General features: G+C 40.3%; 1 long non-coding RNA gene across 1 annotated transcript in view; it reads left to right on the forward strand.

Annotated features, from left to right (window-relative positions):
- The window catches only part of LOC134473106 (uncharacterized), a 63,366-nt gene extending 38,065 nt beyond the window's left edge, over positions 1–25,301 (forward strand). Inside the window, exons 2-3 of the long non-coding RNA XR_010043218.1 lie at positions 7,990–8,072; positions 25,027–25,301. This is a non-coding gene — a long non-coding RNA (uncharacterized LOC134473106). The remainder of the gene's footprint in view (positions 1–7,989; positions 8,073–25,026) is intronic.
- Positions 25,302–25,607: the final 306 nt, after the last annotated feature.

Raw genomic sequence — 25,607 nt, forward strand, 5'->3', positions numbered from 1 at the left:
TTTGTAAAAAAAACAAAATTCAACTTTTACCCAATGATCTTTTCCAAATCAATTTTTTGGGGTTCTTTTCTGATTGGAATAATAAGGAAAATCACTCAGCAGAATCCAGAGCAATTTCTCATCATTACATCCATTAATCCAACGTTAATTGAATGGTTACTGTGTGGCTATAACATTGACATGAAATGAAGTAAAATATGTCAAAGGGTGTGATTCTTGTGTCTGGGAAGTCTGTAATCCCCAAGGAGGGATGAACACCAGTCCAGGTGGCTTTCACATAACCTGCTGAGCACTGTGACAGCGGTCTGCATGGGCTCTTAGGCATACAGATGTGACTTTCTTCTCGGTCATTCACTGGAATCACGTGAGATGCTTTCAAAATACTGATTCGTGGCTCCAACTTCTGGAATTTTTAACGCCCTGCTCTGCGGTGTTTAGACGGCATCAAGATCTTTAAAAACAGTCTGCTGATTCTAATGTGCAGCGTTGTTGAGAACAAGATTGAGTTTTGCAGAGATGATGCTAACACAAGCCTGGAAAAAGACAAATCAGAGGTTATGTCTGTCTGTCTGTCACTCTATACCATCATCCAACAGGCCATTTGTCCAATTTATTGTTTACCAAATTAACAAAGACGAGTCAAACAAATTTGAAAACTATAATATACTTATCCCTGTAGTATTTTATATCTGCATTTTTTATATCTCATTTGATTTTCTTAAGAACATCGTAGGGAGTCCCTGGCATTCGGGGGAGCTGTCTTCAGAAAATACCAGTGAGGCTGAATGCATGTGATGGAGCTGCTACCTAGATTTTGCTATGTGAGATTGGGCTTGCATCCAGCAGCCGTTCTTATTCTTGAGAGAAGTCAAGAAATTCAAGTTAAAGTACCTTGGACTTGCACCAAAAAAGGGGGAAGGAAAGGAGAGACATCTGGTAGAAGGAATGATGCAAGCCTGTACACTTGGGTGGAGGTCAAAGGAAAGGCAAAGCCTTCAGTGGCCAAAAGCAAGCGAGTGGGGTTGATGGGCCATGCTACCATGACTCCACCATAACAGTGAACACTTGGGAAAATCAGCAGGTCGTGTTGAAAACAACACATTCTGAGAAATGATGACAGATCCATTTATTTGCAACTTGGATCGAATTCACAAAAATGAACAAAGGAGGCTGCTGAAAGAAAATGATCTGCAGAAAGGGCCTCCAAAAGGCACGCTCAGACCTTGCTTGTCAAAGAGCTTACTCTCAGCTTAAAAATAAGCTTAAAAACCCCAAACCTACCTCTTGCATATACTTTGCACAAGTCATTTGCACTTTCTCTCCCTGGGTGAAGAAATATATTGTTTTGCTCAGCAAAGTATGAATCAGGTCTATTTTTCAGAACACATTTGTATCATAAACTAACCAGGCTCCTCCAGAAAGCAAGCAAGCTGCAGCCTCATGCTAAGTCGTGCGTGCAGGCAGAGCCCTGATGAGGCGCAGATGGCGAGGCCGGGGCTAGGAGCACACACTGCCCTGCACACGCTTCTATGTTCACACGGAGATGGATGGAACGCTCAATCTGGGACAAACCTATACGTCAGGAAAACAAAATAATTCAGAGTAGAAAACAGTTCTGTCACTCGCCAGGTTTTAGGGTGAGACGATAATAAACGCTCCAACTGCCCTCCTTCCCTATTATCTCAATAACTCATTTAAGATGAATTGCTCCTTGAAATTGCTTCTGCCATTTCACCTGCCTTCCCCACCCCTAAACTTACAAGAATTGGGTAATGCTATGTAATCATTCTCATAGCAGTTTTTATAGAGCTATATTGTTTCCTTCTTTCTTTTTGGTTAAATACCACAGACATAGATTTTAGGGTACTTAAGACACTGCTGAATTGCCATCCAAAACGATTGTACCACTTTTCTATTCCTATGAGTTTTTCCATTTGCTTACCCTGGACTGTCTTTCTAATGTGAGTCATTCTAGGAAGTGCGCAGTGATATTTCATGGGGCTTTACCACTTTCCTAATGATTACTCCATGGAGCGTAGTGATTTTCTCGTTATTGACAAGTGTATGTCTTCTCTAGTGGGATGCTTATTAAAATATTTTTGCTCAAGCAAAATTTTAAAAAATTGAGTTGTTTTCTTGTTTGAGATATCTTTGGATGGTCTGGAAAAACATTCTTTGTCAGATATTTGATTTACAAATATTTCCTTGTAGCTTGTCCTCTTGTGCACAAATTTCTGTCTTTTGAGAAGCAGAAAATTTAAATTCTGATGAAATCTACATTGCTGTATTTTCCTCTCGTGGATTATGTTTTTATTTCACATTCAGGAACCTTCCTATTGATCAAACTTCATCAGAGCAGCGATGTTTAGGGGCAGTTTATACGGGTTTCAAAAAGACAATGATAATTAAGTCAGGCTAGGTTACAACCCTTAGATATATAAAGGCATGAAAAACTCAATAGTCTTCAGTCTCGAGGTTTTCAAAGGGATTGAGATTTCAGTAATGACATTAGTTATTACCAATGACTACTCACTAGAAATACCTAGGGATTCTTAGCCAATCCCAATGCCTAGCATTCACCCCAGGTAAATTAAATCATAACCTCTTGGGATGCAAAACAGACAGTAGTATTTTAAACTTCTCTAGATAATTCATCTAGAATAATTAAGGCAAAGAGATAAAGGCACATTCTGGAGTTACATCAACGAGATGGTGAAATAGGAAGTCTCAGTCCTTGTGCTGCCACAGAAACACCATGTTACCAATGATATGCTGACCAAAGCACTTTTATGAGAAGTTTATAGTCAAATTTAGAGGCTACAGTACTCAGTTCAGGAAGAACACAGCACACAGAAGAGCTGCGATCATCAGGTCAGACTACAAGTTCCTCAAACAGCGGCATGGCTCAGATGGAGAGAGACCACCACATCCGGTGCAGGAAAATGGGCAGTGCACAGAGCCTCCATCATCCCTCCTCTGCCAGGGTCCATCCAAGGCTCTGGGTCCTGTTTTACCCCACCTGGAACTCTTATGGACATGTTGCATTTCAGATGCTCAAAGAAAGGTAAAAACGGGGACTGGGGAGAATTACCGGTATGGCCTGTGGGGATCGGTGGGTAAAGGTTCACTACAAAGGGGAGGTGGAGGCACGGATCCCACACATTCACAGGAAAACTCTGAGAGACACTGAAAATTTGTGACAGTTAGAGCCGGCTGCTGAAGTCTTTCAAACCCATCCATAAAAATTGGCAGAGGCAACTGGTAATCTCCATGTGCAAACATGAAAGCATAGCTACAGGAATCAGAAATACAACACAACCAAAGGGCAAAGAAGATCTCTAGTAACTGTACTTAAAAAAGGGGAGATCTATCAACAGGGTGGCAAAGACTCCCGTAATTTTGTTTTGAGCTTGCTATGTAGTTCAGGCTGTCCTTGAACTCACAGACTTAACTGACTTCAAATTTGTAGTAGCCCTTTCACCTCAGCCTTCCTAGTACTGTGAGCATACCATGCACCACCACACCTGGCAAAATTACATACTTCTCTTAAAGAATTTCAAAAGTTTACAGGACAACACAGACGACTAAACAAAATCAGGAAATCTCAACTTCTAGAACACAATAATACTAACAAAGAGATAGAAACCATTAAAAAAATGACAATTCAGGATCTAAAGAATGCAATAACTGAATTTAAAACTTCAATAGAGAGCTCCACAAACAGATTTGATTAAGCAGAGGACATGCCAGCAAACTTGAAGATGAGGAATCTTAAATTATCCTTTAAAAAAGAAAAAATGAAATACAAAAAATAAAGAAAGCCCAAGGGACTTACTGAACAGTATAAAGCAAACTAATGTGTATTATGAGAGCTCCAGAAAGAGAAGAAAAAATGACATAAAGTTTATTTAATTAAATAATTTCTGAAATTCTGGGAAGGGAAATGAACGTCCAGGTTCACATCACCTCCATCTCCCACACTCACCTGCTAAAATGCCAAGTCGACCAAACCCAAAGAAATACACACTGAGACACCCTTGTAGCTGTGTCAATTGCCAAAGTTAACGACAATAATTTTGAAATGAGTAAGAGCAAAGTGACTTGACACAAATGTGTGGTCATCCCTAGGGTGACAAGGGGACTCCCGGATTCCCAACACACATCTCATAGGACAGGAAGGAGTGTGATGACACATAGCTGAAAGAAAAAAAAATCTAAGAGTACTGTGCTCAAGAAAATAGTCCTCCAAGGTGAAGAAATGTAGAGAGTTTCCAGGACAAACAAAAGCTGAAAGCATTCATCCCCAGTGGACCTACTCTGCAAGAAGTGAGAAAGGGAGTTCTGCAAGCTGAAACACAAGGACATAAATAGCAATGCAAAACAAAAGCTGATAGTAAATGTACACAGACATATATACTGTAATGTTTTCATGGTGCGCTGTAACTCACTTTTGACTTCAGTATTAGAAACGAAAAGACAAAAGTATTAAGAGTAGCCAATAATACAACATTTGTTAATGAACACATGAATATACGAATTGTACCATCGATAAAATAAATTGTTAATATGAGGGGTAGAAAGAGTATAGAATTTCTGTATGTGATTGAATTTAAATGATTAACCCTCTAAAGTAGATTGTTACATCTTTAACATCTTGCTTAAGTCTTTATGATAACCAGAAAATGAAATAAATGTTAAAATAGAAAAAACATCACAAAGTACAATTACAAAAATATCAAAGAAACACAAAGAAAGGCCGCAAGAGAGAAAAAGAAATAGAAAACATTAACAAAACAAGTAACAAAAAGGCCAAAGCAAGTTCCTATCAATAATTACTTGGAGCACAGAGATGAAATTATCAAATCAAGCAGCATTGATTAACTGAATGAGGAAAAGGAAGACCCAGGTATCTGCTGTCCATTAGAATATGTAGAGTTGTCCTCCATTATCCACGGAGGACTCCATGATCCACAGAGGATGTGTTCTACCCTCTTTAGGAGATGCTTGAGTCTGTGACTAAGCCTGGTGTGGTGGTGCAGGTCTGTAATCCCAGCACTCAGCAGGCTGAGGCAGGAGGATGGCTGTGAGTTCAAGGCCAGCCTGGGCTACAAAATGAATTCAAGGCCAGCCTGAACTGCATAGTTAAACCCTGTCTCAAAGCAAAACAAAACATCAAAGAGAACTGTGACTATATTAGAACTCATATAATATTTTTGTTTCCTTATATATACTATGTTTTTGCCTAACATACTCATGGTAAACTTTAAACTATAAATAGACACAGCTTAGCAGCAAGTACTAAGTACTAACATAACATAGTGAAGTTATGGCAATATAACAATACACTGTAATAAACATGCCAACCTTGTGTCTCTCTCTTCCTCTGTCTCTCTGTCTCTTTCCTCTCTCTCTCTCTCTCTCTCTCTCTCTCTCTCTCTCTCTCTCTCATCTCAAAATCTCACTGAGCTGTACTCACCCCTTTCTTGGGATGCTGTGACTGTTGTGTTGTCTCTGTGGTGAGAGGAAGTGAGGTGAACTGACACAGGTGTGCTGGTGTAGTGTAGGCTTTCATGTGAGGATTACTTGAGCACAAATACCACCGCTCCACCACAGTTGCTCTGATGACTGAGACAGCTCCTAGGTGACTCACAAGCCAGTAGCATATGCAACCTGGATACACTGAGCAGAGTTGATTTTGTCCTGGACAGGAAGGAGCTACCAAGAACAATGCACAGCTTAAAATGATGAATCATTTGTTTCTGGAATTGTTTTGTGTAACATTCCAGACTGCGGCTGATGACAGATAACTGAACCCATGGAGAGCTAAGCAAGCGAGACAGAGTGCTGTCCACCTAGGGCTTGGTGCTATCTGCAGTTTCAGGCATCCCAGGAGTCAGATAAGCAGGAGCCCGTCTCGCCAGTGCACATGGGATTTTCTCCAAGAGAGATTCACTTTTGGTCACAATACAATTTTTGCAAATTTAAAAAGTTTCAAATAATATTAACTAACCTTTCCAACCCCAGTGGGATGAAACTGGAAATCAATAGCAGAAAGAACATTGGAAAATTCACAAATATGTCAACAAGTGAAAAGAATACTTCTGAAAAAAATCAATGAATCAGACAAGAAAAAAGCAGGAATTATAAAATATATTGAGCCAAGAAAAAATAAAACATAACTCACCAAATCTGTGGTTGATAGCAAAAAAAAAAAAAAAAATGCTTTCATGCAAAACAAAGCCTGGCAGGATGGCACATTCCTGTAATCCCGTCACTTCGGAAGCTGAGACAGGAGGATTGCCATGAGTTTGAGGTCAGCCTGGAGTCCGTAGTGGGTTTAAGGCCATCTTGCACTGTATAGTGAGATCCTGAGTGAAAAACAAACAAACAAATGAAACTCAAATGAATAACCTAAACTTACTTTAAGTGAACAGAAAAAACAAAATCAAGCTAAGTCAAACTACATGACAAGGAAGGAAATAATGCAGGTGATGGACTCAATAATGCACAGACAGCAATAGAAAAATGTAATAGTTTTCTTTAGAAAAAGACAAAATTTTCAAAGCTTTGGACTATAAAAATAGTGGGCTCAAATAAGATCATAAAGGAAAGAAGAAATATCATAGCTTATATAGAAATAGAACTGCAAGAGACTAACTCTCAGGGGCTAGGGATTTAGCTCAGTGGCATAAGCACCTGCCTTGCAAGCAGGCGGTCATGAGTTCAATCCCCGGTACCGATAAAAGAGAGAGAGAGAGAGAGAGATCTCCTCAGGACTCATCTCTGCCTTGCACTGAAACCTCTACAAACTGAGTCAAAATAAACCTTTGATCCTTTAAAAAAAGAATGTGTCTTTTGAAAAATGTCTATTTGGTCTATTGTGCACTTTTACATTGTTATTTGATTTTTTGATATTGGAGTTTTGGAGTTCCTTATATAGCCCTGATAATATTTTCTTGTTAGAAGTATGGTTTGCAAATGCTTCTTCCCAATATGTAGGATGTCTTTTCACTGTTGGTTGTTTTCTTTAGTGAGTGAGTTTTGCTTGATATAATTTCAATGGCTTATTTTTTGCTTTTTTCTTGTGCTCTTGAAGAATACCGCCATACACATTTTTCATAGTTTGAGCAATTGCCTGGTGAACATAAATAACAGTTTTTCTAGGGTATCTGGCATGGAGCGGAATTTCTGGCTTACTGATACACAGTGCTCAACTTTGAAAGGGAATGTTAGACAATGTACCAAAGTATTTGTACAAATTTGTACCCTCAAACCAAAGTACATAAATATTGATCCCAGAATGTGACATGGTCAGACTCCTTAACTTTTGGCAATCTATTGAATGTAAAATACACTGTTGTATTTTTCTCTGATTGCTAATAAGATTAAGCACTTTTAAAATCACGGGACATGCCTTTCTGGGAGACATAGGTTTATGTTCATTTTTCTACTTATGTGATTTTGTTTGTATTATTAACTTTCATAGTTCTTTATGGATTATGTTCTATAATTCTTTGTTAAGAAATGTATGTACTGAGACTATCTTCTCTTAGTTTATGGCTAGTTCTTTCTTCATGATGTCTCTTGATGAACAAATATCTTTACTGTTAATGTAATTAATTCTTTCTCATTTAAAATTGGTGATCTTATATAAAACACACCAAAAAACTTTCCTTTGTTAAATGTCACCAAGATATCTTTCTATGTTTTCAATATCTCTATCTTTCACATTAAGTTTCCCCTACATCAAATGATTACCATTTCCCCCTCTATAGGTGATTGTATTAGTATCATACTGAAAAGTCCTTTTAAAAACTGATCTAAAGCATTGGTACCTGCCACAGGGTGTATTAATGATGTATTAATGCTTCATACATATCGGGTTTACTTTGTGTCTTTCATGTAATTGATAATTGTGTCTCCTAAAGCTTGTAATAATTTATCCAGCTATCTAATAGACTAATTTGTTTGATTTCTTCTTTGTTTCAGAATATCCTGGCTTTTGACTATCCTTTGGTTTTCCACCTGGAGTTTATGACTAGCTTGTTAAATTCCATTTGAGGAATTCCAAGGTTGGTTGTTATATCCAGTTATTTCTGTTAGATTTCTTTAGAGTATTTTTTCTACTTTTCTATATGCAAGCTCAAATAGTTTTCATTAGATTTATTCTCAAGTATTACCTAGCTTTTATTATTGTTATGGAAAATGTCACCTTTTAAGATTATACCTTTTGTTAATACTATGCAGAAAGATAATTGATTTTTGCCATATTGATTTTATAGTTAGCTCTCTTTCCAAAATCCAAAATCTCTAATCATTGATCTTCAAATTCTTTGAGATTTTGAAAACCCTAAACAAAATCATCTGAAAATCACAATTTTAAAATCTTTCTTTATAGTTATTATATATTTATTTATATACCAACCTTATATGTTTCTTTACATTTTTTTAAAGTTGACTCTGACTGGGCCTCCAAGACAATACTGTATGAAGAAGAAGACATATAGAATAGACTTGTCTTGAGATTAAAGATAATTCCTCCCATGATTCCCGGTACTGAATGATGCCTTATTTTTAAGTGCAGGAATCCAATAGCAATGAACCATTTGCTGTGTCCTTAGGACATGACAAGGTTATCACCTGCTTACTTTGATTTCCTGCCGGGAATCTCATCCTTCACTTTAGTTGATTCTCTAACGTCACTGATATGTGCTCTGTGTGCGTGCGTGCGTGTGTTGCTGGCGATGGGACTGCCGCTTCTTGACCAGCTGCTCCTTCACCCCTGTGTGTGTCCAAAAGGCCATTTTAAACCTTTTTTCTACCTCTACTACTCTGCGAGCTGAATCCAGACAGATTGCTAAGTACAATTAAGGGACAGCTGAGCTAATGAGCAGCCACGCTTCAGATGCTGTGGATACTCGTTCCTTCTTAAATTTTAACAGGGATGAAGTGTGTCTCCCAGTCTTTTAGCTGATGCATATTATGAGATGACTTTTTGGAATGTATCACTCTCCTCTTCACTCCCTAACTCTGCCGATTGGCCACCCTTGCCTGGGCAGCCGGTCTCCCGTCACATCGAGGGGCTGTGACTTCACATACTTCATCATCTCCCTGGTCTAACAGAGAGGTTCTTTTAGGTCATGGGCCACTTTTCCGCCTGCAGGGTTACTGGAAGTTTGTGTGTTCACGCTCATTAAGTCATTTCTAGCAACCTTGGCTAACTAATTCAGTAAGGCTGAATTTACAGTCAGCATTGCTTCATAATACGTGCATGCAGACCTCATAATATATGTGACAGTTGCCTCACTAAGTCACCCAATTAATTTTTTGTAACCTTGTATAAATATAATAAAGTAGCTATAGAAATGAAAGATGTTTTCAGGTTCAATTTGACTCCACTGAACACACAGAACCAGAGTTCACTTACATTTCACTCTAGATGATTTTACAGAAAGTTATTTTAAAGGCAAAATGTTCTTAAAAGATTGGATTTGCTTCTGCTTCGTTTTTCTTAATTACTTTCACGAAAAGCCTGCTGATTTTAGAATCTATTAACTTGCAGTAGAAAAACTGTACTCTTTTTGTCAACACAGAAAGTTTATCCTGCCAATAACATGTATGTGTATTTATAACTCTTAACTTCATTTTAAATATCTTTGGTTTCAAATCACAGGTAACCAACATCTTAGGAGATTTCTTCACTTCTCTCACTGGCAATACTTGCATGCAGTGAGTGGTACCTTCACATTTGGGGCAGTGTAGCCTTGAGGACTTGTGAGGATGAGCGACCCAGGCAAGTAGGAGCTCTTGCCTTTAGTCTCTTTCTGATGGTGCTATCAGCTGTGCCACGGCAGTGCACTTGACAGGAATAAAGAATAACTCAGTTTTCACGAATGGCAGCCAGGTGTGCAAATCAAAACAAGCTCTTCTCTATAAGGAGTAATGATGAATTTGTAAATAAGTGGGTGAGTATAAACATGCATCACTCTAAAACAGTTAAATTTATACTGTTTAATTTGAAGAGGTTTTTAAAAGCAAGTTAGAAAACAATTGACAAAATTCAGCATCCTTTCATGATAAAAATATTCATCAAACTTGGAGCAGAAGACAATTTCACAATTTCATAAAACCTGTTATATAAAATCTCAACATTGGGTGTGGTGGTACGTGTCTGCAATCCCAGCACTTGAGAGGCTGAGCCAGGAGGGTCTCTGTGAGTTTGAGGTCATCCTAGGCTACACAATTTGAGGCCAGTCAAACGTGTATAACAAGACTCTCTCTAAAAGCAAAACAAAACAAACAAAATTTCATTCTAGTTGCAGGCATATTCAGACATCTGATCTTTCACCAAAGGAGTAAAAGTATACACTGGAAAAAAGCCAGCCTCTTCACCAAATGATGCTGGAGAAATTGGCTATGTTCATACAAAATTATTGAAGCCAGAACCATATCTTTCACCATGAGCTAAAGTCCAATCACAATGGATCAAAGACCTAGATTTTTCTTTTATTGTACTGGGAATCAAACTCATGACCTTGTGCTTGCCTGACAGGGCTGGGCTGTTGAGCTGTATCCCTAGCAAGACCTAGATATTAAGCCAGAAACAGTCAATCTTCTAGATGGTAAAGTAGGTAAAACTCTGGAAGACAGATGCGTAGGCAAAGACTTTCTGAGCAGATTCTAATGGCATAAAAAGAAACACAAAAATCGGTGAACATCTGATTCTATCATATTAAAAAGCTTCTTATAGCAAAGAAAATAGCAAACAGCATGAAGAGACAGCCTACAAAATGGTGGTGGGGGGGAGATTGTCAGCTCCTCCTTGGACAGAGAACTAATATGTGGAATACATAAAGAACTCAAAAAGTTAGACCTCATCCCAAAAAAAGACCCAATCAAAATGAATGGACACTTTTCAGAAGAACTACAAATGGCCAATAAGTACCTGAAAAATGTTGATTATCTTTAAATCAAATTGAAACACTGCTGAGATTCCATCTTACTCCATCATCAAAACATCAAAAAACAACAAATTCTGATAAGGCTGCAGTTGGAAAACCCTTAAACATTGTTGGTAGAAGTGTAAACTGGAACAAACACTATGGAACATAGCTAAAGGTTGGAAGTGGTCCCATATGTTCACGTTTACACACAATAAAGTGCTATTCTGCCACAAAGAAGAATAAATTTGAATTGTTTGTGTGAAATTAATGCACCTTGAGCCCATAATGTTAAATGAAGCAAATCAGACCCACAGATGAGACATCCCGTGGTTTGTCTTTTATGAGATACTCATTATACTGAGTCCCTAACTTGGGAACATTCGAGTTGTGGACGTTCACAGATAGAAGGGGACTTCTCATCACAAACATTCGTAGATGCCAACAAATCCTGGAAGTAGCTCCCGTGTCTGCTGGACACTGTCACAGCTGAGCTGTCGTGTGCTCACTGAGCCGGGTGACAGGGTGCAGCGGGGCAGTGCTCAGTCAGAGCCCAGAGCCCTGGAAAGCGAGAGAAGAGGCAGTGACTAGCATTTCAAAACAGTAAGCACGGAGACAAAAGTAAAAATAATTGGGAGATTGGCCCGAGGCGGGAGGGTGGCAGACATCACTCATTCTTATAATGTGAATCATTCCATTCGTTTTATCTGACTGATCAACAAATTGAATTACAAACATCCTCCCAGAGCAGAATTCATTTGTAAATTGAGAAATTATTGTATATAGATAAAGCCCAAAAGTCCCAGAAAATAGGAGAGATGAGAAATGTGTGAGAGAGAGAGAGGGAGAGAGAGAGAGAGAGGGAGAGAGAGAGAGAGAGAGAAGTTAAGATAATGCAGCATGGACAATGTATCAAAAAGTACTCCTTGTTTTCAGTATAATTGTCGTATGGTAGCCAAAGTAAATTTTTAAAGGGCAGGAGGGAAAAGGAAAAAAAGAATGAAGATCTTATGCACGTGAACCCATTTCCCACACCGAATGCAAACATTATGTATTGCAGACATGCACTAGTAAAATTTTTTGAAAAATTAAGTAGGACACTTGCATCCTAGTTCTGTGATCCTGTAAAAGATAGACTGGGGAATCATTGTTTACCAGTGAGAGAAGAGAAAAGCCCCACAGGATTCCGAGTGGGGTGAGGTCAGGTGACACACACGAGAGTGCTGTCGTGTTCTGTGCCCCTGGTTACCTCGAGGCTTCATTACCCGGACAGTCTTGCTTTTGCCTCTGTGTCACGCACTGACCTGCAGTGTAGTTCAACAGTCCCCCAAACCAAAAGGCTACGGAAATCTCAGGACAGAAAGTCAAGCAGCTTATTTTGGATCCTTTGATCACAGCTTCATGCTGTGATTTCAAAAAAAAGTTGGAGGGAAAATTCCAGAAACAGATCCATAAATGTCCCAGGAGACTTGCTATAAACATGGAGGACCCCGTGCTATGCCACAGCGATGACTGGAAAACCGGAGGAGCTGAGTGTGGAAAACCCTGCAGTGCCAGATGGACCTCGTCTGCGGAGAGTTGTGCAAGGTGGATAAGTGACTCGGGAACATGTGGGGACATGTGTGAGCCATCTCTGCAACCTGAGGACACACAGATGGCTGGATCTGGACTGAGCCCACACCTGTCCTTGTAATAACCTTGCTGGGCTGTGCTGCCTTACAGCAGGCTTCCTGGCTGGCTGCCATGTACCACGTGGCTTCCAGAAGGACCCTAAACCCTTTGCAGAGGGAAGCCTTAGACTCTTGTGATAAAGTCAGCGTTTGAGGGTGGCAGACTGGCTAGTGTGGAACAAAGAAATCCTCTTAGCTCTTTTTAATGCATGTGTTATATCATGTGTTTTTGCTAAAGCCAATCTGTGGTTTACCCATGCGCAGAAATTAAGTATTTTCAAAACACCTAGTATGTGTGTGAGGCAATACGCACATATGAAGCACAAGCAGTCTACAAACATGAGTGGAGCCCCTGCACACCAGTTACATGTATTTCGGGAGTGAGAGAAGCATTCATACGTAAGGTTTGTAAAGGTAGAAAGCATGTCTTAGCAATGGTATACCAACTGTTACATAAGCATCCGAGGAAAATGGTTTCAGTGGAGTAATTCTGGCCAGCGTCCTGGGGAAATGGCAGCAGAATAGGTAAGTGGATTTTTTAGAAGTTTAACAAAGAGAAGCTGAGATAGAAGGAGGAATTTCTCTTTTCTTCAGCTATGGTAGTCACCTAGGCTACCCAGGCCAAAAAACAGTTAACACACATAAGAGTAAAGACACACAGCCCTTCTGGGGCATCTCTGGACCCTGGGGTACACGGCCAGCATTAGGAGTGTAGTGTCAAGTTCTGGAAGCCACTCAGACCATAGCAACAGACTCAGCCAGAGTTAAATCAGGAACTCTAGGGTCCTGAATACCCAGACCATGATCTAGAAAGGATGGTGGAGATGCCAGGTGGCCATCTCCTAGGAGGGCAGGGAGAGAAGAACAAGGCAGGTGTTTAAAATGTGACTTCCAGAAGAGCGCTCCTGCCTTCCTAGTCTACAAGCATTGCTGAGAAAACCCTCCCAGAGCAGGAGATTTGAGAGCCAAACCCATTCGTGAAAGTGGATACAAGACAGTGCTGAATGATTGTGGAGGAAAGAGAGAGAGAAAGAGAAAAAGAGAGAGACCACTGAAGAAGCAGACCGCACAGACTCTGAGCATGGAGCCCCACAGGCAAAAACCCAGGCAGCCAGCACAGTACAGCACTGCATCCCAAGGCTCCCAGTCCAAATACAGCTGGAGAGGAGCTCATGGAAAATCCAGGGTTAAAGAGTTGTTTGTTTTTCTAAAATAAGACTCGAGGCTCAGTTTTTCTTGCAAACATGTCCTGTGGCAATAGTGAACATGCCTCACACATGGAGTGCAAGGGTTAAAAACAGAATGTCACGTAGAACAAAGAGTTAAACTAACGGATGAAGCCTAAATTTGTAAACATGAAGAGTGTAGAAATACAAATGAGGGCAGAAAGATTGATTTGTTTTTCTGTGAAAATATGGCTAAACTGACTAACCTCTGTGTGAAATTTAGTAAAGAATTTCTACAAAGGATGAGATTTACAGTACTCGGGTCCACATCAAGAGTGGGTTTTCTAAGTGCTATTTTCTCTGTTGCCCTATGAATCAGAAAGGTTTGTCCTACAAAACCTTTGTAGGGAAGTGGAACGGTGTGATGCATGCTTTGGCCTGGAACACCTATAGACATATTCATTCTGGAAGGGTGGGATCCAGTGGCCCATGCCCAGAACCCTGACTGTACACAGGAAATGGTAAGGATTTCAATGGTGAGCACATCAGAGAGGTCGATGGAGCTGGCTGGGAGTTCAGAGAGCTAGGAGCTTCGCCTAATTCTGCCCCTAGATTGTTTCACAGAGCAGTGAAGTTAGTCCACTTCCTGAGCCTTCCTTTCTTCGCTGACCATGTTTAGCTATAGGTTTCCCCTCCCCGCAGCTCTGCAAACCATGGCTGCCCGTGTCTCCAGGAAGGATAAATAATTCGATTGTGAAAGCAGTGCTGGGCGGAAGAAGGTGAGCGCCCCAGGATGCTGCAGCTCATTTTTCCTTCCCTCCCCACTTCCAACCGACTTTCAAAAGGCTCCTAAGTGTCTCTGTGCGGTGTGGTTGGAAAATATTTGCACTAGATAATCTCCAAGATCCATTCCAAATCCAGAATCCCGGGACTGCAAGGGCAGGTACACGTCTGCGGGCACAGCAGAGCTTGAGTGGGCCTTTGAAAGAGACTGTGTATTTGGATTAGTGGGTAGGAAGAAGGGAGATATTTCAAACAGGAAGAGGCGCATAATAAAAGGATAGGAGTACCACTGGTTTCCTTGGCAGAGGATGTGTGGAATAATAAGGAGACTTTTCTAGCTGAACTGCGGGGATTGTAAGGTAGAGCTGTGGGAAATAAAATTTAAGTACAGGGCCCTTGCATTTCACATGAGACAAGTGTTATTCCTGGAGACATCACATAACTCGAAACTCAAATAATTCAAAACAAATTTTCCTGAAGGGAGAATGCACTTTTGGAACTTTCAAATTTACAATTTTGTTAACCATATATTTGCTTTGAAGTTGCTTTATGCGTTTTCTTTATTATTTTGCTGAGGGCTCTTTCCGACGGGAGTGTTAGTGGTTGGTCTCCTTCACAGGCTCTGGCTCTCCTTCCACATACTCCAAAGCTAGCCCATTTGGGCTTTGTTTCTTACCATGAGCTTTAGCAGCTCACTTAGTAAATTTGAATTGCATCGTAGAAGAATATGAAAAATAAAGATCTGAAAGGATAATAACAGTGCTTGCTTAGATTATAAAACTAAAACCACTTTCAGAAATCCCATGTGAAAAGTCATCAAGAGGGGTCTTATAGTGCCCACAAAGGGGCTTGTGTTTCATTTCGCTGGTGTCTCAGGCGATGCCAATAGCATAAACACAGCTTGCAGTGCATTCGGTTTTCAAATTATGCTGCTTTGCAAATTGGATTTCTCACCCATTCCAATTAGGCACAAACATCTCTTTAATCTTACAGTTTCTAGTCTTCACATAAGAATCCTACTTTTATGTATCAGGAGGTGGAGGGCAGGGAGTGAATCTTATTTACCTTTGTAACCCCCAGTGCATCTTAGCTCTGTGTGGTTCAGTAAATACAGCATTTCTAAATGGAATTGAATTGTTCCTTGGATGGTTCGGTGGGGAGGAGGTAAGATGAGAGCGCGGAATTTCGTAATTTAGAAGTTTGGGAGCCCGTTGCATGCTAAACATAAAGCAAGCATTCAGTAAACACATACTGACTTCGGGACTGGGGCCGGGATTTTCTAACCACTCAACCTCACGGCAGTTCCCTGCTGAGGCTCGAAAGGCGTGAACACACACAGACTTGTGCCTGAGCAGGACTCAGGTCTGAGCTGGGGAGCAGAGCGAAGCTAGATCTCAAGGTGGCCAGGAGGACAGGTAGGGAAAGACACACTGAGTCTGGAAGGGGCAGAGCTGAGAAGAATGGCAAGCAGGGTGGAGTACAGAGAGCAGGGCTGGACTCTGGAGCCCATTGGCCAAACCCAGAGCCCAGGGAGCAGTGCAAATCCACTCAATCATCAGAGCATCTGGACCATCACTCTTGTGTGGGGCAGATAGCAGTCTTCTCTCAGTCCCCCAAATGTTTTTATTCACTTGAAATCATGGCGAAATAAAGGTTTAAATCCAAGGAAGTCATGAAGGCGCTCTGCAGGGTCAACCTAAGGAACCTTGCTACAGGTGGAGAGAGCTTTTTCCTCTTGGCCTCCAGGGTCCAGAGAGTGACCTCAGGGCTTTGAGGCCATTAGCGTCTAGTGAGAGAATCAGATACGTCTATTAGAAATGATTAAATATTTTTAAAAATAAACTTCATTGGTGCTTTTACTCCTGCTGTAGGAATGACGTAATGGCAGCAGAAATCTAGGAAAGCAACTACAGATAAATTGAGTGATCTGGACTAATTCAACATAAGCCTGTAAAGAGTAATACTAAAAATAAGTCTTAAAATCAAACTTCAGGCTGAGTGAGCGTACTGCAGGAATGGGGCCGTGGAGTCCTGTTCTGGACAGGATCCATTGGACTAGTGGACCTTTATCCAAAGGCCACAGCCTGTGACTTACATATGCCTTACCACATATGATAGACTGTTTTGTTTGGCCAAAACACGCATTTCCGATGAGCAGTAGTAGAACAAATAAAAGACCTCTGGCCTTTGTTTTGGCCACTGTAATGCAAGTGATTAGAGTTTATCTCCCACTCAGAGCCAAACTCCCCAGCACACAGTTTAATTGGGAGTAAGTGTTAGGTTTCTAAACTGGACTTCCCCAGACCTTTGAGTAAAGCAGAGGCACGAAACGGAAAAGGAGGACAGGAAAACTCAGAGGGCACAGGCAGGGTGTGACACTCTTGACTCCAGTTATTAGATAACCTGTTAGTTCATTTTTTTATTCACTTTCATCAAAGAAAAGAGCTTGTTCCATATTTGTTACTCCACAAATATCTTCAGTGTCTACTTTGCCTGCCGGGCACTGCTGAAGTGGTGATCAAACTCAGCTTCTGCCCTGCTGGGGCTGGGGCTGGTGTCCAAGAGAAGATGGAGCAGCACGCAAAGGAGCACCAACCCACGCAGAGTACGTCCTTCTCTTACACACTGTCCAAAGGGAAATCAAGGGGGCTCAGCGGATGTCAAGTGCCAGGGTACGCTCCCAGAAAAGTGCTCACACGACTGAAAGAAGCTGCACACTGGTGCCAACCACTCAGTCCTTTTTCTGGAAACTTGTAGCAACCTCATTCCTAAAAGTGTGAGGCATCTTGAGGCTCAGGCAGAGGGAAGGGTCGTGCTTGATAACAGATACTGTACTCAAACACAGATCGCCACTCTAGTGATCTACAGGGGGAGCTGTTGTTCACATAACCTATTACTGTATGGATTTTGTGAGTCACAGAAGAAAAACGTTCAAAGTTTCCAACCAAACTAAGGATAAGCAAATGTAAACTTGAAATATTCTGGCTTGATCAAATGTCATATTCGTGTACTAAACTGTCCTATTGTGCATGATAGACGTATCTGGTTATTATGTGTCCCCCAAAGAATTTTAAAAGGATGCTGGAGGAGAAAGAAATGTGAACTCTGTCTCTTTGATCATAAAACACACTATACATGTATTGTTATATAGGTAGCCTGTACATTTTCACAATTAACATAATAGTGTAAAGGATATTTATGGACTTTAAAAATACTAAATACTGTAAGTGCCTGCCTTGCAAGCAGGCAGTCGTGAGTTCTATCCCCGGTACCGATAAAAAGGAAAAAGACAAAAACAAAAAACAACAACAACAAAAAACCCCTACTAAATACTGTCAATCTTGAAAAAAATTAAAAGAATTTTGTCTAACATTGAATTAAAGCTGGAAGAAAAGGAAATTGCCAGCTTTTGTGTCTACAGACAGGGTGAGATATATGAATGGCAACTGGTATTTTTACTGTACTTTAGAAATTGAGATATAGTTTATATATCATAAAACTTACCCTTTCACATACATGTTTCATTAATTCTCAGCATAGTTACAGGGTTGCACAAATATCACATTGTCTCCAATCCAGAACACTTTCTTTACCCCAAAATGAGATTCTGTACTATTAGTAATCATATCTTATTATATCTTCTCTCAGTCTCCTCAAAATTACTTATCTATTTTCTGTTTATATGGATTTTTTCTTTTGGATGTTTCACATAAATTCAATAATACATCATTTGGTTTCCTGAGTTTGTACTTAGCATGGTCTCCAGAGTTCACCATGTACCAGTGTATTACATCTCACGATAGATTTTATTCTAGTGTGTAGATATAGCATATTCTGTCTATCAGTTGGTCAGTGCTGGACAGCTGAACTGTCTTCACTTCTTGGCCCTCATGAGGAAGGCCAGTCTGGTAGTTTGTGTGGTTTTCTTGGACATATGTTTCCATTCTTATGGGTGTGTACCTGGGAGTAGGATATCTGGGTCATATGGAAACTTTATGTTTAATGCTCTATGGAACCACCCAACTGTCTTGCAAGACACTTACACATTTATGCTCCCACCAGCACTGAATGGAAGCTGTATTTCCTCCACACCTTCCTCAGTGCTTTCTGTGGCTTTTGTTTCTCATTACAGTCTTCCTTGCAGGCGTAGCGGCATCTTTCTTTGGGTTTTGACTTGCATTCTCTTAATGATTCATGATGCTGAGCATTTTTTCATGTGTCTGTCGGTCATTTATACATCTTCCTGGGAGGGGTATCTGTTCAAATCCTTGGGCCAGTTTTGAATGGGATTCTTCATCTTTTTTGTTTTAATGCATTATAAACTTCCTTTGTATACTTTTACATTAAATTCATCTAGATGATGTGAAATATGCGCGGGCATTCTACAGATACAGCCGGTGAGTCTGGGTGAACATTCAAGCTGGGGGAGCCTCGTGGCCCGTTAGAGCAGGACACCGCGGTCCTTCCTCATGACTTCACTTAGCCCAACACTGAAGTATCACCTTCCCTCCTATTATTATCGGACCTGGCCTAGTCACAAGTATGGGGAACACTCAGAACCCACCAAGACGAAATATAAATGATGGCATTCATTAATCCCCAGGGCTCTTGAAGAGCTAATACAGAGCCAGAAGAGTGAAGGCGAGTGAGACTGGGGGAAGGATGGGGAGAAGGGAGAGAGGAGTAGCAACTCAAACAGACCGCGTCTCCTTAGCTTTCCTCGGGATCTGCCTTTAACCCCTCGCCAGCCTTGGGCAGCATGCACTGGTGGCTGTTTATTCACAAGGTATCTTCAATCACACTTAGAACGCACAGCACAAAGTGTAGACTACACGAGGAGTGAAAGCTGGAATCACTTAAGATACAGAGAAATGTCTTCCTGAGGCTGCAGAGAAGTCACCTTTCCATTCTATTTTTGATTTTGGATTGGTAAAAGGATCATAGAGAGTCAGAGAAAGAAACTGATTGCACCTGGGATTCAACCAGCTAAGTAAGCAAAGGCACTGAATTTTTAAAGACAATTTTGTTTGAAGTATGGTTGGTAACAAAGCAAAAATTGGGGAAAATGATACTCGTTGATTAATTGTTCACGTGACTAAATTGCCTGTCCTATGAAAGTGTCTCTATATGTCCTACATAAACTGTGCCCACACCCCTTCAAATCAAATTACCTCAGTCCACTAAATAAGACATGCAAGCTGGTAGCTAGCTTCAGGTAGACAATACCACTTTTTCTTGACTCAATCTTGTAATTTTTAGACCAAAAATATTACAGGGAGATAAAGCTTCCCATAATAGATATTCGCAAATCATGCAGAATACTGTTAAAATGCTCTTTAAATAAGTGATAATATTAAGAAAAAATTTTTAAACTACTGTGTCCATTTATAAATTGTTTTGTTTTGTTTTAGTTTCCTTTGGTCTTTCTGAGATAGGATTTCACTACATAAGTCAGGCTGGCTTTGAACTATGTCACCCAGGCTGGTCTCAAACTGATGGTGAGCCTCTTGAGTGTTGGGATTACAGGTGTGCACCACCAACATCTTTCTTGTTTATACATAATGATTAGACTACATCTCTTTCACAGTGAAAAATGCAGGCTTTGTCGTAATGCCTTGGTATCAAGATGGTCTCCTAGAAGTCCTTCTGTCTGATAACGTCTAATAACCAAGCATATTTATCCATATGAACAAATTAGTATCTAGGTTTCTTTTCAATGGACTTTGGCACTGACAAAATTCACAGGGCAGACACATGGCTGGGTCTTATGGCCCAGCTCAGAGCTATAAAATGTCATTGGCTTGTTGATCACCTATCTTGAAGGTCCCTGGAGAAGAGCTGTGTCCTCTCCAACCTGCGCTGGGCCCTGCACTCTCCTGGCTGTCTCTCAGCCTATGAGTGAGCTCTGCTTATACAGCAGAGAGAGAGAGAGAGAGACACTTGTCATCTTCTGGATTGTCATATGTCATTGCTATCATGTTCTCCCTTTGGGCCACCCTGCTCTCGGGAGGCACAGGGAAAACTCCTATGAGCTTGTTATAGCCTGGACAGGGGTGTTTGAAGACAGTGTTTCTCTGTCTCCAAAAAGGTACCCAGCAATGAGGGTTCTACAGTCACTGACTGAACTTCAACCTTCAGCTATGTCCTGATACAATAATGCCTTCACTTGGTTAGATCTTTTTTCTCTTAGCATTACAGTACTTCATTATTGCCATAGGGGGAACTGTTGGCTTAATTTTGCTTTGGAGACGCTGCTGCTGAAATTATTAAACTAATGATTTATGCTCTGTGTGATACAGCAATCTCTTGTGCTTAGAATGGTTACTATGTTTTGTTTACTGTTTATGACTACCAGCGGTTGTACCGTGAAACATTCCTGCCAGCTTGCAGGGTTTATTTATCCCTGTGGATATGTAGAAACCACTGATTAATATAGAAAAAAATTTGAATGGTTTATATTTTTTAAAAGTCCCATCAGCTATGAATCAAGGCACTGTGCCCTGGTGTGGGAAGCTGCGTCCTGTCCGTGCAGAGGAAGGGACAGTGGCTGTCAGACCTGCTGACTCTCCGGCTCGCCTCTGCTTCTATCAGAACGGAAAGTCTGATTCTGTGAATCAGGGCAGCCCTGGGACTCGGTGACTTCTGGGCCATGAGATCCCCAGCATTTCGCCCTCTGTGCCACCCATTTCGCCACATTAAGGGACCAATCTGCTTAGTGAAATGTTGCTGGTGTTTAAAGGCTGCTAATTTAGATGGCTGGTGGTAGTCCCGGGGGCTGGGCCTGGTGGAGGAGACTCCACAGCCTTGTGAGGTTTGTATTCAAAGACCTGCACCAGGCAGAGGGGATAGCTGATCCAGCTGGTGGTGGGGGAGCCAGAGCCAGTACTCCCATGTTCAGGGATAATTCTCACACCGGGACGCACTTCTTCCCCAAAAAAGGAAAGAAAACATCAACCCCACTGCTGCTTTGTGCAGCTTCCCCTGGATGCAGGCCTTCATTCTCAGGCCTCACCTGACTGCTGGCTCCGGAGCCCCCGGGGTCCATGTGGCTTAGTTTAGACCCTGGAATGGTTCTCTGCAGCTGCACATCTATGAGTCTTGTTCAGCTGGTTGTGACGGCTGACAAGGGCCAAGGCGGCACAGTCTAGCGTCGGTATTCTGCTCCAAGTGGACCTCAGGCCTCCCCACGTCCATCCAGACCCAGGCGCCAAGCGCAGGACTGGGCTGAGGCTCCTGCGCCAGGACCGGTGCAGGATAAGGTGGTCCTCGGTCAGGGGCCCATAAATGTGCTGCATGTGGACACTTCAGCCTGGGAGGGAGGACGTGACAAGTCCGTTTCTCAGCAGCAAAGCCAGGTCTGGGCCCCAGAGATGAGAACAAAACTGTTCCCATGTTTTCACATTGTAATTTGAACATCTGTGTTCAGCTCTGGCCTCATATTCCCCTGATACCAGGCCTTCTATACCAAAATGCAGTCAGACATTTAAAAGGAAGATACAGAGAGTGAAACACCACACCCAGGAGTAATAACATATGTTTTATTCTTTTTTGTAACCCCTGATTTCTCTTCCCCACAGATGCAAACTTGCATATAAAGATTATTTGCAATGTGTGGGAGTACAGAAAACATACTATTCTAGTAGTGATTTTAATTGGAAATATGGCCTAATTTCATAGATATTTTCATTCAGATGAATTTTTATTACAGCCATAGAATTCCTTCCCTTTTCATATTAGAAAAGGAAAAATTTTTAAAAATTCTGAAGTAATATACACTAAATTTTTAATAAACTCCATGTTGGAATTTTATTATAATGTTTAAGAAACTAAATCCTACAGAACTTATCTTAAATCTCTATCTTGTATTTTTTCAAAATTCATAGTGTAATTCAATTAGTAATCATTTTAAAATCACAGGAATTTGAAACCAGTGTGATATGTTATCAGAAATTTTACACGAAGCACAAAGCAGATGAAAGCATAATGCTTAATAAACATGACCAGCAAAATATCTGTGAAGTCTAAAATTTTCTAACATGAGAAACTGTAGACTTTTGAAGGTAGATAGAGAGTTCATCAACCGAATAACTTTCAGATTCTTCCCAGTGAAAACAAGTGCAAGTGGCTTGAAAAGCAAATGTGATTTCAGGGAAACAATTATGTCAACAGAAAATAACCGACGCTGGATCTTTAACCACTAACTATTATGATACAGTTGCTGTCTGTAGAACTATAATATTGGGGGCCATCTCAAAACATTATCCTTAATATAATAAGCATTCTAGTAATTGTCCCTAGCCCCTTCAACAGCTCCTTTGGTCTCCTAAACACGTAGAGGGTTAAAGATAACAGTTCCATCAAAAGACGGCAGGGACATCTCAAGGACACATACATGGAGCTTCATTTACACAGGAACAGAGGGCAGAGGAGCCCTTTCACTTTATTGCCTTTGAGGTTTTAAAATAAATGGGGTGCAGTGGAGTTGTGCCCTTATTCTGTTTCCATTTAATTGCCTTTTTCAAAGTATAACATGCATACGGAACATCTCCAACTTTATAATTTGATGAATCTGATAAAGCAGGGGTGTAGCCATTGCCAACATTGTGACATAAAATGTTTCCATCACACAGCATCATTCTGCATGCCCTTTGCCACCAAGTGTTGAGCCCCAAACCCCCAGAAAACTCTGATCTCTTTTTATGACTACAGTTTTGCTATTTATGCAATTTTTATTTAAGTGGAAGCATAAGGGTACCATGGTATATCACCATAAATCTTTGTAGTTGGAATCTTTCATTTAGCACAGTGTTTTTGAGAGTCATGTATTAGTAGTTCAACCTTTATTTTTTTTAAGAATTGTGTAGTAGTTAGTCTGCTATATGGATGTAACAGAATGTGTTGTTCTGTTTACTGTATGATGGGTGTCTCAGTGGTTCCCAGTTTTGGGCTGTATTAACATTCTAGGAATCCAAGCATATTTTCATTTCTTGTAAGTAATACCCAAGAGAAGAATTATTAGAGCATATCTTTCTCAGGTGCTGGTGTATTGTTTTATTATATGCATGCAATGCTTTGTATTTGAAGGGAAGACATATTCAATTTTCAGTTGTTTCATACCCTGAAACTCTTAGTATTGTCAGTCATTTGAAATTTTAGGTAAGATTCCAATGCATGTAGGCATTCAGTTTCCCAGAACCATGTGATGAAGAAAAGCTTTCATTTCTTCATTTGTTGTGCTGGCATTCTTATCAAAGATTGTTTGATTCTGTGTGTGAGTTTGTCTCTGAGTGTTCTATTCCACTTCATTGACTCATGGGTCTGTCTTTGCATTTGTTCCTTAGTTCTCACAAGGCTTGTTTTTGTTGGTGTTTGTATGTGGGCTCCAGGAGTTGCATACATGTGATCATGCCATGTGTTCATAAAAAAATACTTTCACTTTTTCCTTTCCAGTTTGGATGCTTTTGGTTTTTTCAGGCCTAATTACTCAGACTTCCAGTAGTATTGAATGGAAGTAGTATGGGTGAGCATCGTGGCCTTGTTCTTGAGCTTTGGAAAAGCTTCCACTAGTTAAGCTATAGACCATTGCATGTGAGGTTAGCTTTGAGCTCCCACTGCATTCCCAGTTTGTGTAAATTTCCTTGCATCATAGTTTGTTTAGTGTTTCAAAGGATTTTAGATTTTGTTTAATGCTTTTAGTGGATTTATTGAGATGATCAACTGATTTAGAGCATTTCTTCAGTTTGGTGGTATTTCAGATGTTTGGTTGGTTTTCAGATGTCAAACTATCCTTGCATTACAGGGAGAGGTTGTATTTAGTCTTAGTGTATTATATCCCTTTAAAATTACATTGAATTATAGTGTATTGTTGATTATTTTTACATCTTTATTCAACAGGGAGCTTGGTCTACATTATTCTCTTGTAATATTTATTTGTCTGGCTTGGTATCAAAATGATGCTGATCTCAATAAAATGTATCAATAAAATTATTTTGGAGATAGTGCTGCCTCTTCAGTTTGTTGGAAGAGTTGAAGAACAGTTGATGTTAATTCTTCTCAAAACAGCTGGCAGAATTCTTTAGTGATTTATTTATAGTATTCTGTAAGTCTGTTAGGTTTTCTTCATCATTTTTTTATTCCTCTAACTGGACAATTTCAAAGAAATCTACTGTGTTTTTTTTATTTTGCATGATTAACAGTTTTAAATTACTATAGTGAATCTTTCCATTCAACTTTTGTATTTCATTATTTAATTACAAAATTTTTTAGCTTTTTGTTAATATCCTAATTTTCCCAATTCATCATTTTTCTGCAGTCATCAAATATGTTTATTTTGAATTTTTGTCATGTAGTTGATATTTCTGTTTCTTAGAATCATTACCATATATGGATTGAATCAATTTAGAGAACTAATTCCATAGAGTCCAAAACCAATTCAGAAAAGTCATCCTTAAAATTCTATTCCTTTAGGAGCAATTTTGGGAATCTGCCATGCCGGGTTTTGGGGGTCCAACCAAGAAATCAGTGATCCAGCCTTCCTAGTAAGCAGCACCAGCCTACCGACGGGCGGCTGATAATCACCCCCCTCCTTAGCAACCGGATGGTTCTGAGGACAGCCTGAGTTGACAGCAACTAAGGTACATACAGTGACTAAATGCTTGTATTGTTTGGTTGATTATCCAGTCATGGGACCAGCAGTCTGAGCATCTCTTGGGAGGATGACAAGTATGCAGTATAGCAAATTTGGGGGGTTTCCTTCTATTTGGTCTTTGAAGTCCAATACTGTTTTCACTGTTTTCCTTTGTTCTGATTAATCATTTTGCTTTATTCAGTATTCTGTTTGATTCGTTTTACTGTGTTTTGCTTTTGGTTTGATTTTGCTAGACCTGATGGAATGGACAACTATTGTGAAGATAATGAGATATACTGTGGTAACTATTATTGTTTTCCGGCATCCTGCTCTGAAGTTCTGTACCAATCTTGCTGCATTGCCTTGACTGGCTTTGTTCTGTCTTGCTTTGTTGTATTTTACTATCTTAAAAAACAAACAG

The sequence above is a fragment of the Cavia porcellus genome, unplaced genomic scaffold (genome assembly GCF_034190915.1).
Source record: "Cavia porcellus strain 051 isolate PalLab524CR breed Dunkin Hartley unplaced genomic scaffold, mCavPor4.1 scaffold_26, whole genome shotgun sequence".
Lineage (NCBI taxonomy): Eukaryota > Metazoa > Chordata > Mammalia > Rodentia > Caviidae > Cavia > Cavia porcellus.